The following is a 9,856-nucleotide window of genomic DNA, read 5'->3' as shown; positions in this document are numbered from 1 at the left end:
GAGTGACAGAGAGAGACGGATGTGGGGCCACGCTGACAGAGCAGTGAGAAGGGGTTTGGGGAGCTGGTGTGTGTGGGGAGCTGCCTTTCCCTGAGCCTCAGCACTGCAGCTCCTGTCTGTGCTGCTTTGCTCTCGGCCTTGTCTCACTCCCATCTTCTCCATCCCTGAGAAGGTGAGCAGTCCTTGCGTCCCACCCCGCATCCCTCAAACAACTAAGCCCCAAACCCGCCCACCCAGCCCCCTCCCTGGCTGCGGGAAGGGCTGAGTGTGTCCCTGTCCTGGCTACAAAAGGAGGCGGCGATGGAAGTTTGTATAAATTGATTTGTGTTTTCCTTTATTGTTGATCAGATTCGCGACGCGGGAGGCAGGAGGCTCAGGGAGGAGGGGAGGCTGCCGGTTAGAAAGCCAGGACCTGGACCCTCCCCCCACCCCCCCCCCCAACCCCTCCTCATTCCCCACCCCACCCACCCACAACATGCCCTCATCAGGACGGGAATCTGCCAGACCCGCCTGCCCTTCTTGGGGGAGGGGGCTTTCGAACGGGTGGCGTCATTAGCGGAGGGCGCGGTGGTGGGTGGGGGCGGAGCGGGGACAGGAGACGGAGGGGGGAGATGGGGGAGGTCTCGGTGTTTAACCGGCCGCGGGAGGGGTTCGGGGGAATTGTCCAGAGTCTCTCTCTCTCTCATTTTCCCCCCCCCCCCACTCCTACTCCCTCCCCTCCCACTCAGGACCCAGCTGCTCAACCTGGGACTGTCAGGAGTGGAGGGGGTGGGGTGGAGGGGGGGGGGGGCGGGGTGTGTGTGAGAGAGGGGGAGGCGGGACAGGGGAAACCTCAAACCTGGGGAAAGGTGGGGAGACCCGGAAAAGACGGAGAACCCGGTGATAGAGAGGTAGGGAAGGCAGGAGCCTGGGCGCGACGAGGTAATTCCTCCCCCCGCCCACCCACCACCCACCACCCACAGGTACCACAGCCAGCACAAGGGGGCAGCCCACGGTCCCACACTCTCAGAACGGGACCAGGGCCGAGGATTCAGGGGAGGGGGGGGATGGGAACGCTGGGTTAACACAGCAACCGTTTGCAGATGGGGGGGGAAAAACACAAGAGGGAGCAAAGGGTGGGGGGGGGGGGGGGGGGAGGAGGAGATGGGGGGGGAACGGGGACAGGAGATGGGGGGGACGGGGAGAGGAGGAGGAGGAGACGGGGGGGGGGGACGGGGAGAGGAGACGGGGGGAGGAGGAGGAGATGGGGGGGATGGAGAGAGGAGGAGGGGGGGGATGGAACTGGGAGAGGAGGAAGAGGTGGGCGTTGTTACTGACGCTGTGGGGCTGTAGTTGGGGAGAGTGTGAGTGCTGCCCTGGAGCTGGTGGTCTCACGTCGAGGTTAGAGAGAGTGTGAGACCTGCTCAGGGACAGCCCCCTCCCCCCACATTAGGATGGGGTCTCGGGGCTAGCACTGGAGTTGTTGTCCTGGGGAGAGGAGGCTCCCCGTGGAGCCACCTCAATGATTCGGGGTTTGTCGATGATGCGTGCCGTGCGGTTCCCCTTCTCCACGATTCCGATGATCCACGCCTGGTGACCCTCACCGTATTTCGGGGACTTGATCTCAGCGCAGAAACGAGCAGCCTGCTCCCGCGGGAGACAGATCAGGAGACCCCCTGTCAACATACCACAAACTGTCAGGTCTCTACCCTCACCCAGTCCAGTCCAGGACAGGACAGGGGAGACACAGAGAGAGAGGGAGAGGGAGGCGGGGAGGGAGGGAGAGGGAGGCAGGGAGGGAGGGAGAGGGAGGCAGAGAGGGAGGGAGGGAGAGGGAGGCAGCGAGGCAGAGAGGGAGGGAGAGAGAGGGAGGGAGAGAGAGGCAGAGAGGGAGGGAGAGAGAGGCAGAGAGGGAGGGAGGGAGAGGGAGGCAGCGAGGCAGAGAGGGAGGGAGAGAGAGGGAGGGAGAGAGAGGCAGAGAGGGAGGGAGAGAGAGAGAGAGGCAGAGAGGGAGGGAGGGAGAGGCAGAGAGGGAGGGAGAGAGAGGCAGAGAGGCCGGGGAGAGAGAGAGAGGGAGGGAGAGAGAGGCAGAGAGGGAGGGAGAGAGAGGCAGAGAGGGAGGGAGAGAGAGGGAGGGAGAGAGAGGCAGAGAGGGAGGGAGAGAGAGGCAGAGAGGGAGGGAGAGAGAGGCAGAGAGGGAGGGAGAGAGAGGCAGAGAGGGAGGGAGAGAGAGAGGCAGAGAGGGAGGGAGAGAGAGGCAGAGAGGGAGGGAGAGAGAGGCAGAGAGGGAGGGAGAGACAGGCGGGGAGAGGGAGGGAGGGGGAGACAGGCTGGAGCGTCACGTACTGAGAGGGGACAGGCACACAGGGGCCCCTGCTCACGTCTCGGAAGCGAGGGGGGAAATCCCCTCCAGGTCGGCCAGCAACCCCAACCCTCCACCAGGGAATCCTCCCCCCCCCCCCCCCTTGTGGTGCCCTGGGATCCAGGGCGTACAGTTTCAGGCTCTGGTTCAAGCACACCCTCCCATTAACCCGGGAGGTTTCCCTCCGGAGAGCTGGAGGGATCCAGAGGAGAAAGCTCCCACACGCCCCTGGGACCTGTCACTCTCTCTCTCTCTCTCTCTCTCGAAGACTCAGATCGAGGTCGAGACACGCGGGTCAGGCATGGGGTTGACGGAGCGAATGGCCTCCCTCTGCTCCTGTACCATCCGGTCGTAATAGCCTCTCGGTGGGCTCTGGTCGGGGTAGGCCGGAGTGGCCTGTTCCAGATAGCTGCCCCACCACAGAGAGGGGGGGCTGGTCGATGAGGGTTGGTGTCACACCCACCGCAGATCCCCACCCCCGCCCCCCCCCACTCCTCACCTGAGGTCTCGGCCGAGGTGCCGTGCAGTAAGCCGAACATGTTGCCACAGGCCTTGCTGATGGCGGCCATCTTGGCGATGATGGGCAGGTTGTGAACGACGAAGGAGACCTCGGTGCGCTGCTGCTTGGCCAGGTTCTGGGCGTGGCCCAGGATCCCGAAGCCGGTGATGTCCGTGGCCGCGTGGGCGTTGAAGGTGTGCATCAGGCCGGCCGCTGGGGAGGGGAGGAGGGGGCGAGAGAGGTGTCAGCCTGCGTTAACCCCCCCGCCCCGGACCCTACCCCTACAGCCCTTCGATACTAGTCCACCCACCCATCCGACAAAGGTGGGAGCCCGTCCATCCTGCCCAGAATTAGGCCATTCAGCCCACACAACCTCCTGTCAGCTCATTCTAGATCCCATCCTCTCACTCTAGGTACCCCCACCCCCTTCCCCTGTTCTAGATTCATCCCCCTGCACCAGCTCCCCACCTCCCCATTGTTCTAAACTCCACACAACCCCCCCCCCCCACCTTTGACAGTCTGGATCCCTTTTTCTTGGTCTAAACACCCCCTTACCACGTGTTCTACAACCCCCCCCCCCACCCCACTCTAGGTCCCACTCTCCCTTGTTCTAGATCTCACCGCTCTCTATCCTGCTCCCCCCACTCTAGATCCCGTTTCCCCCTTTTTCTAGATCCCACTGTTCTTGATCCTGCACCCCACCACTCCAGATCCTGCTCTAGATTCCCCTCCCCCCTTGTTCTGGACCCCCCTAGATTTACCCTCCCATTTTCCAAGAACCCCCTCCCTCTTGTTCTAGACTCTCTCTGCACTCAATCCACCTCCCTCTTGTTTCAGCCCCTTAGCCCCCCACCCTGGGATTGCCCCACTCTTTCCTAGAACCCCTAACCCCCTTGTTCTAGACTCTCCCCCCCAATCTCAATCCACCCTCCCCCTTGTTCTGGACTCACTCCCACTCTCAATTCCCCCACTCCACTTTGTTCTAGACTCATCCCACTTGAGAACCCCTCCCTCTTATTCTAGATACCCCCCACTCTAGATCCCCTTCCTTTGTGTTCTAGATTTCCCCCCGCTCTAGACACTCCCTCTCTCTCGTTCCAGATTCCCCACTCTCAGACCCCCTCTTGTTCTTGACTCACCCCACTCTAGAAGTCCTCTCCCTTATTCTAAATACCTCCCCCTCTAGATCCCCTTCCTTCTTGTTCTAGATTCCCCTACCCCTGGTTCTCAATTTTCCCCCCTCCAGATCTAGATCCATCCCCCCTCCTCTCACCTCGCTGGGCTCCAGATTCTCCCTGTCACTGCCCCTCCCCAAAGGACGCTTTACGTCCCCTCCCCCGGACGTGGGTGTGAGGGAGCGGACCCTGCCCCCCAGGCGCCTCTCTGTCCTGCCATCGCCTCGGGGTGAGGGGTGAGGGGGCGGGGGGTTACCTGTGCGGTTCAGCCGGGCCATGTTGAACATGGCCTCCTGATAAGCGAGTTCCACATCTTCCTGGGAGACGACCAACTTGATTTTGTTCCACTTCTCCGGCTGGAGAGAGAGACAACGGGTTAGCCAGCCCCTTCCTCCAGCCTGTTACACAGGAACACGAGGCCATTCAGCCCCTCCTCCTCCAGCCTGTTACACAGGAACACGAGGCCATTCAGCCCCTCCTCCTCCAGCCTGTTACACAGGAACACGAGGCCATTCAGCCCCTCCTCCTCCAGCCTGTTACACAGGAACACGAGGCCATTCAGCCCCTCCTCCTCCAGCCTGTTACACAGGAACACGAGGCCATTCAGCCCCTCCTCCTCCAGCCTATTACACAGGAACACGAGGCCATTCAGCCCCTCCTCCTCCAGCCTGTTACACAGGAACAAGAGGCCATTCAGCCCCTTTTCTGTTCCGTGACATCCACCACTGAGTTTCTGTGGACTGACTGAACACGTGTTAGGAGAGGGGAGGGCACAGCGGTGTCAGGGGGCGCAGGGAGGCAGGGCCAGACCGGAGGTGATCCTATGTCACAGCTGCACAGAAGGGGGGAGGGAAGTGGGGAAGAGGGGGGGTGGAGAAAGGAGGGAGCGGGAGACAATGAAGGAGAGAGTGCACACGAGAGAGAAGAGACGGGGAGTGTGGGGGGGAGGGAGGAGGGGAACAAGGGGCGGGGGGGGGGGGGAGACAGGGGAACAGGCGTGCGAAGTGGGGCGGGGGAAAAAAACAGGAATAACAATGGAAGGCAGACTGTTGCCCTCTCACACAGGACCCTGCCGCTGGCTCGTGGAGCTCCCTCTGGTCTGCACCCCCCCACTCCCCCCCATACACACACACACACACTCTCCCCCGGAACACTCACGTTTTCCAGCCACTGGTGGCTGTTGACTGCCACCTGGGTACCCAGGGGTTTGGTCAGGACCAGCACGTCTCCGGGAACAGCGTTATCCGGCCTAGGGAGGAGAAGGAACTACCAGAGTCAGGGACAGGCAGAGAGAACCAGACAGAGGCAGACAGAGAGAGACAGAGAGAGAGAGAGAGAGAGAGACGGGGAGCGAGACATGGATAGACAGAAGAGAAAGGGGGAGAGAGAGAGAGACACAGACAGACACAGAGAGAGAGACACAGAGAGAGAGAGACAGAGAGAGAGAGACAGAGACACAGAGAGAGAGAGACAGAGACACAGAGAGAGAGAGAGAGAGAGAGAGACACAGAGACGGAGGAGGGGGTTGGATCTGGCCAGAACCCTCTCCCCCACGCCGGGTCACTCACATGATGAACTCATTGGGTTGGCACACCACAGTAGCGACCCCACCAATGATGATCCAGGGGTTCACCACCGTCTGTCCCCCCGTCACAGAGGTCCCACCTTCCTCCGCAGCATCCTTAAATCCCCGGATCATCAGCGGGACCACCTTGTCACGTTCCTGTGGGAAACGGGGGGTGGGGTCAGACAGAGCGAGATACCAGCCCCGTGTCCTGCTCACACCCCCCTCCTTCCTTCCCTCAGTGATGTGTATGTGTGGGGGGGAGCTGTTGAGACGTACCTTCTCTGTCATTCTCTGACTCACACTCAGCAGCATCAGCATGTTGTCACACTCAGTAATGCCCATGGCGTACAGGTCACTTAGTACATTGGCACAGGCGATACGACCCTGGAGACGGAAGAGCGAGAGAAAGACTGTGACTGACTGAGAGAGAGAGAGAGAGAGAGAGAGAGAGAGAGAGAAAGAGACACGCGGACCGAGGCACAGACAGAGAGAAGCCAGCAGCGGGACAGCATAGAGATCGTAATTGACAGCCCAGAATCTGTCCCTGGGCCAACAGGCCAGTCAGTGGGAGGGGTACTCCAGCACAGATATCCCTCACCCCCAAGAGCTGTCCCTGGGCCAATACTGGGGGGTGATGGCGAGAGAGAGACAGACCGCACACACATGGGAGAAAACAGGGAGAGAGAGAGACAGAGACACAAACAGAGAGAGACACGAACAGAGAGAGAAAGACAGACAGGGAGACAGAGACAGGGAGACAGAGGGAGGGAGACAGAGGGAGGGAGACAGAGGGAGGGAGACAGAGGGAGGGAGACAGAGGGAGGGAGACAGAGGGAGGGAGACAGAGGGAGGGAGACAGAGGGAGGGAGACAGAGGGAGGGAGACAGAGGGAGGATGGGAGACAGAGAGAGAGAGAGAGAGAGAGACAGACAGACAGAGAGAGAGAGAGAGAGACAGACAGAGAGAGAGAGAGAGAGACAGACAGAGAGAGAGACACAGAGAGAGACGGAGAGAACGTGCGCGTGCCATTCTGGCCTCCACTCGAGCGCCTGATGGAAATGCCCCCGCTCCACTCTGGAGGAACTGGAATGGCAATCCGGGCGTGGGAGAGGAACTGTGCCGAGGGCTGGCGAGGGGGCCTTACCATCATGTAGGGGTCATCCACGAGGGGGTAGAAGAAATCAGTGGTCTGCACGAGGGAGAGACCCCCATGCCGCAGAGGGATCACGCACGAGTCCATGCCAATCCCTGTGACAGACAAAGAGAGAGATGGGCGGGGGGGGGAACAAATCACATCAACTCTCATTAAATAGCAAACTGCATCTCTCTCTGGCAGACATCTTACACCAGCAAGAGGCCATTCAGCCCATCCAAGACTGTGTCAGCTCCTCACATCTTCACTCTGTAGAACTGTACCCACTCAGCCTCGTTTCTCCAATGCCCGCAGAGTCATCCAGCACGGAATCAAACCCTTCGGCCCAACCAGTCCGTGCCGACCACAGTCACAAACTAAACTATCCCCAGGCCTGCCCTCCCCCTGGCCCATACCCCTTCCCTATTCACAGACTTATCCAAATGTCCATTAACCATTAACATTGTACTCACACCCTCTGGATGTTCACTCCACACCCACTGTGTAAAACCGTTCGCCCCCTTTCTAAATCTTTCACCTCTCACCTTAAAAATAAGCCATCTATAGAGGTTTATAAAATCATGAGGGGGGGACATGGATAGGGTAAATAGACACGGTCTTTTGCCCCTGGGGTGGGGGAGCCCAGAACTAGAGGGGGGTAGGTTTAAGGTGAGAGGGGGAAAAGGGATCCAAGGGGTAACTTTTCCCCCAGAGGGTGGTGCGTGTGTGGAACGAGCTGCCAGAGGAAGTGGTGGGGGCTGGTAGAATGACAACATTTAGAAAGATGGGGGGGGGGAGGGTTTATGTGCCAAACGCAGGCAAATGAGACTTGATTAATGGAGGATATCGGGTCAGCATAGAGGAGTTGGACCGATGGGTCCGTTTCTGTGCTGTATGACTCTGAGTGCAAGGGAGATTGTGAGCACATGAGACAGGGTGGGTGGGGTGGCGTGGGAATGGGCGGGGTGGTAGATGGGGGAGTGAAGATAGCAGGTCGGCATGGACAGGTTGGACCGAAGGGTCTGTTTCTGTACTGTTACAAGGTCTGTGACTTCACGTTTCAGTTCTCCAGCAGTCACCAATTCATGACTATGGCGGAGAATCTCAGGGCAGGAGGGATCCTCTTGGGGTCTGTCATTCGTTGGCTGACGGGATGAGGGTGTCGCTGAGTGGGCCCCAGCGCTCATCGCCCAGAGGGCAGTTGAGGGCCGACCACCCTGCTGTGGGGGGGCCTGGAGTCACGTGTGAGGACGGCTGGCATCCTTCGCGAAAACCAACCAGGCGGGGTGTTCCCCAGGATCGGCAAAGGGACCCTCATGGCCACTCCTAACTCCAGACTCCAGTCCGGAACTCTACCACTGGCCCGGGGGGGGAGGGGGGGGGGTGGGATAGTGACCACGCCCCCAGGTGACCCCCACCCTCAACTCCCCAGGGGGACGGATGCGTATGGGGTCCGCGCGCCTCCCAGGGTGGGTGGGTCGGCGGGTGCACCCCACCTCCACCACGTTTCCCCCGCCCCCCACAGCACCTCCCGGGGGGGGGGGGGGGGTCTCGCTCCGAAGGGAAGGGTGACCAACCCCCCCACCCTGGTCTTGGACCGTCCTCGGGGTGGGGTGGGAGGGGGGCAGAAGGTGGTGGCGGACTTTGGGAAGGGAAATACGGACCCCCACCCCCCTGGGGCTGAGGCAGGGCCAAGGGAGGGGGAGGGCTGGGAGGCGATGCCCCACCGTGTCGAATAGCTCAGGAAGCACCTCACTCCCCTTCTCCCCCTCCCCCCAGCCAGGGTGGGGGGACTCCAAGGCGGTGCAAGATGACCCCTCACCCACTTGCCCCATGCCCCCCCCCCCCTCTTTAAAGGGTCGATGGTAGTTGGGACTGCCCCTTTAAGGGTTCAACACTGGGCCCCCACCAACAGGAGGAGTTCCCCCCCATTGGCTGAGCCTCACGTCAATCAGAACGGGCTAGCCAATGGCGAAGAGGATCCCCCCTCACCCGCCGCGTTTATTGGCCCAACGGTACGTCAATCGGCGGTGGTCAGCCAATAAGGGATATGCATTGATGAACACGGCGGCCCATTGGCTCGCCAGCCCGTCCATCAAGGGGGAGGGGCATCGATACACCTCTTTCATTGGCCTATGGGGGGGAGACAATGGTTCGGGAGGGCCGCGGCCAATAGAAAGGCGGGAGTTCATACCCACCCGCCCTTCGCGAGCGGGCCGACCAATGGGATGTCGGAATACCGATTCGCCGGTGGTTATTGGTCAAGCCGTTCGCGAAAGTGCGGGATCGAAACCTTCGCGTCACCCAATGGGAATGCAACTCCCGCCTCCCGGTTCAACCTGATTGGTCAGGTTTAACGGACCGCGTCCTAACGGAGATGGGAGGATGACGCGGCCCAATCCGATTGGTCCGCCCTCCCGCCCGTCATGCAGCGACCCGCCCAACGCTCCTGCGATTGGTCCGCCCCGCTGCCCGTCCGGGGCCCCTCGTCCAACCCGCTCCCGCGTCGGACGGAAGGCGACCCGCCTACCCAACCCCCTCACCCGATTGGTGGCCCCAACCGTCCGTCACAGCTGCCAGGACCAATGGGAAGGGGGTAATGGCAGGGCAGCTGTAAGGCCATTGGTCAATCGCCCGCCCGCCCCCCTCTGTTGCGTCGGGCCTGGGGTCGTTGTTGTCGGGAGGGGGGGGGTGAACGGGAGGCCTCACCGATCCGCGGCATCACGGTGCCCAGGAACTGGCTGTTGTCCTCGTCGCCGCCCCCGCCTCCGGTGCCGGATGAGGCCGAGGAGGAAGCCGCGGCGGCGGCGGCGGGGTCGGCCCGCGGCTCCGGGCCCAGCGCCCGCAGGAGTTTGAGCAGCACCTCCTGCGGGACCTTGCAGCCTCATCCCTTGAGGTCGGACAGGGCGGTGAGGCGGAAGCCTCGGTCCAGCTCGTGGTCCTCGGGGTCGAAGGAGCGGTGGCAGGAGGCGGCCATCTTCAGCGGAGGGGCGACTGCGACTGCGCCTGAGGAGCCGCCGCGCGAAGGCGTGGCCTTCCCCCTTTTCCCCACCCCCTCCCGCCGGGGCCACACCCCCAACGCTTAAAAACCGGTACTGCGCCTGCGCTCAACCGTATTTGCACGCCCCACCCCCCCCCGGGA

At 61.5% G+C, this 9,856-nt stretch overlaps 1 protein-coding gene and 1 pseudogene across 1 annotated transcript in view; one reads left to right on the top strand and one right to left on the bottom strand.

Moving 5' to 3' along the window:
* Positions 1–307: 307 nt before the first annotated feature.
* Positions 308–9,730, bottom strand: LOC132809078 (selenide, water dikinase 1-like; annotated as a pseudogene).
* LOC132809079 (uncharacterized) overlaps positions 9,429–9,856 on the top strand; it is a 36,261-nt gene continuing 35,833 nt past the window's right edge. The window contains exon 1 of the mRNA XM_060822476.1: positions 9,429–9,806. The gene's annotated coding sequence lies outside the window, so the exon portion shown is untranslated. The remainder of the gene's footprint in view (positions 9,807–9,856) is intronic.

Source organism: Hemiscyllium ocellatum, unplaced genomic scaffold (genome assembly GCF_020745735.1).
Source record: "Hemiscyllium ocellatum isolate sHemOce1 unplaced genomic scaffold, sHemOce1.pat.X.cur. R, whole genome shotgun sequence".
In the NCBI taxonomy this organism is placed as follows: Eukaryota; Metazoa; Chordata; class Chondrichthyes; order Orectolobiformes; family Hemiscylliidae; genus Hemiscyllium; species Hemiscyllium ocellatum.
Note: the sequence above shows the minus strand (reverse complement) of the source record. Positions and strands in the feature narration are given on the sequence as shown.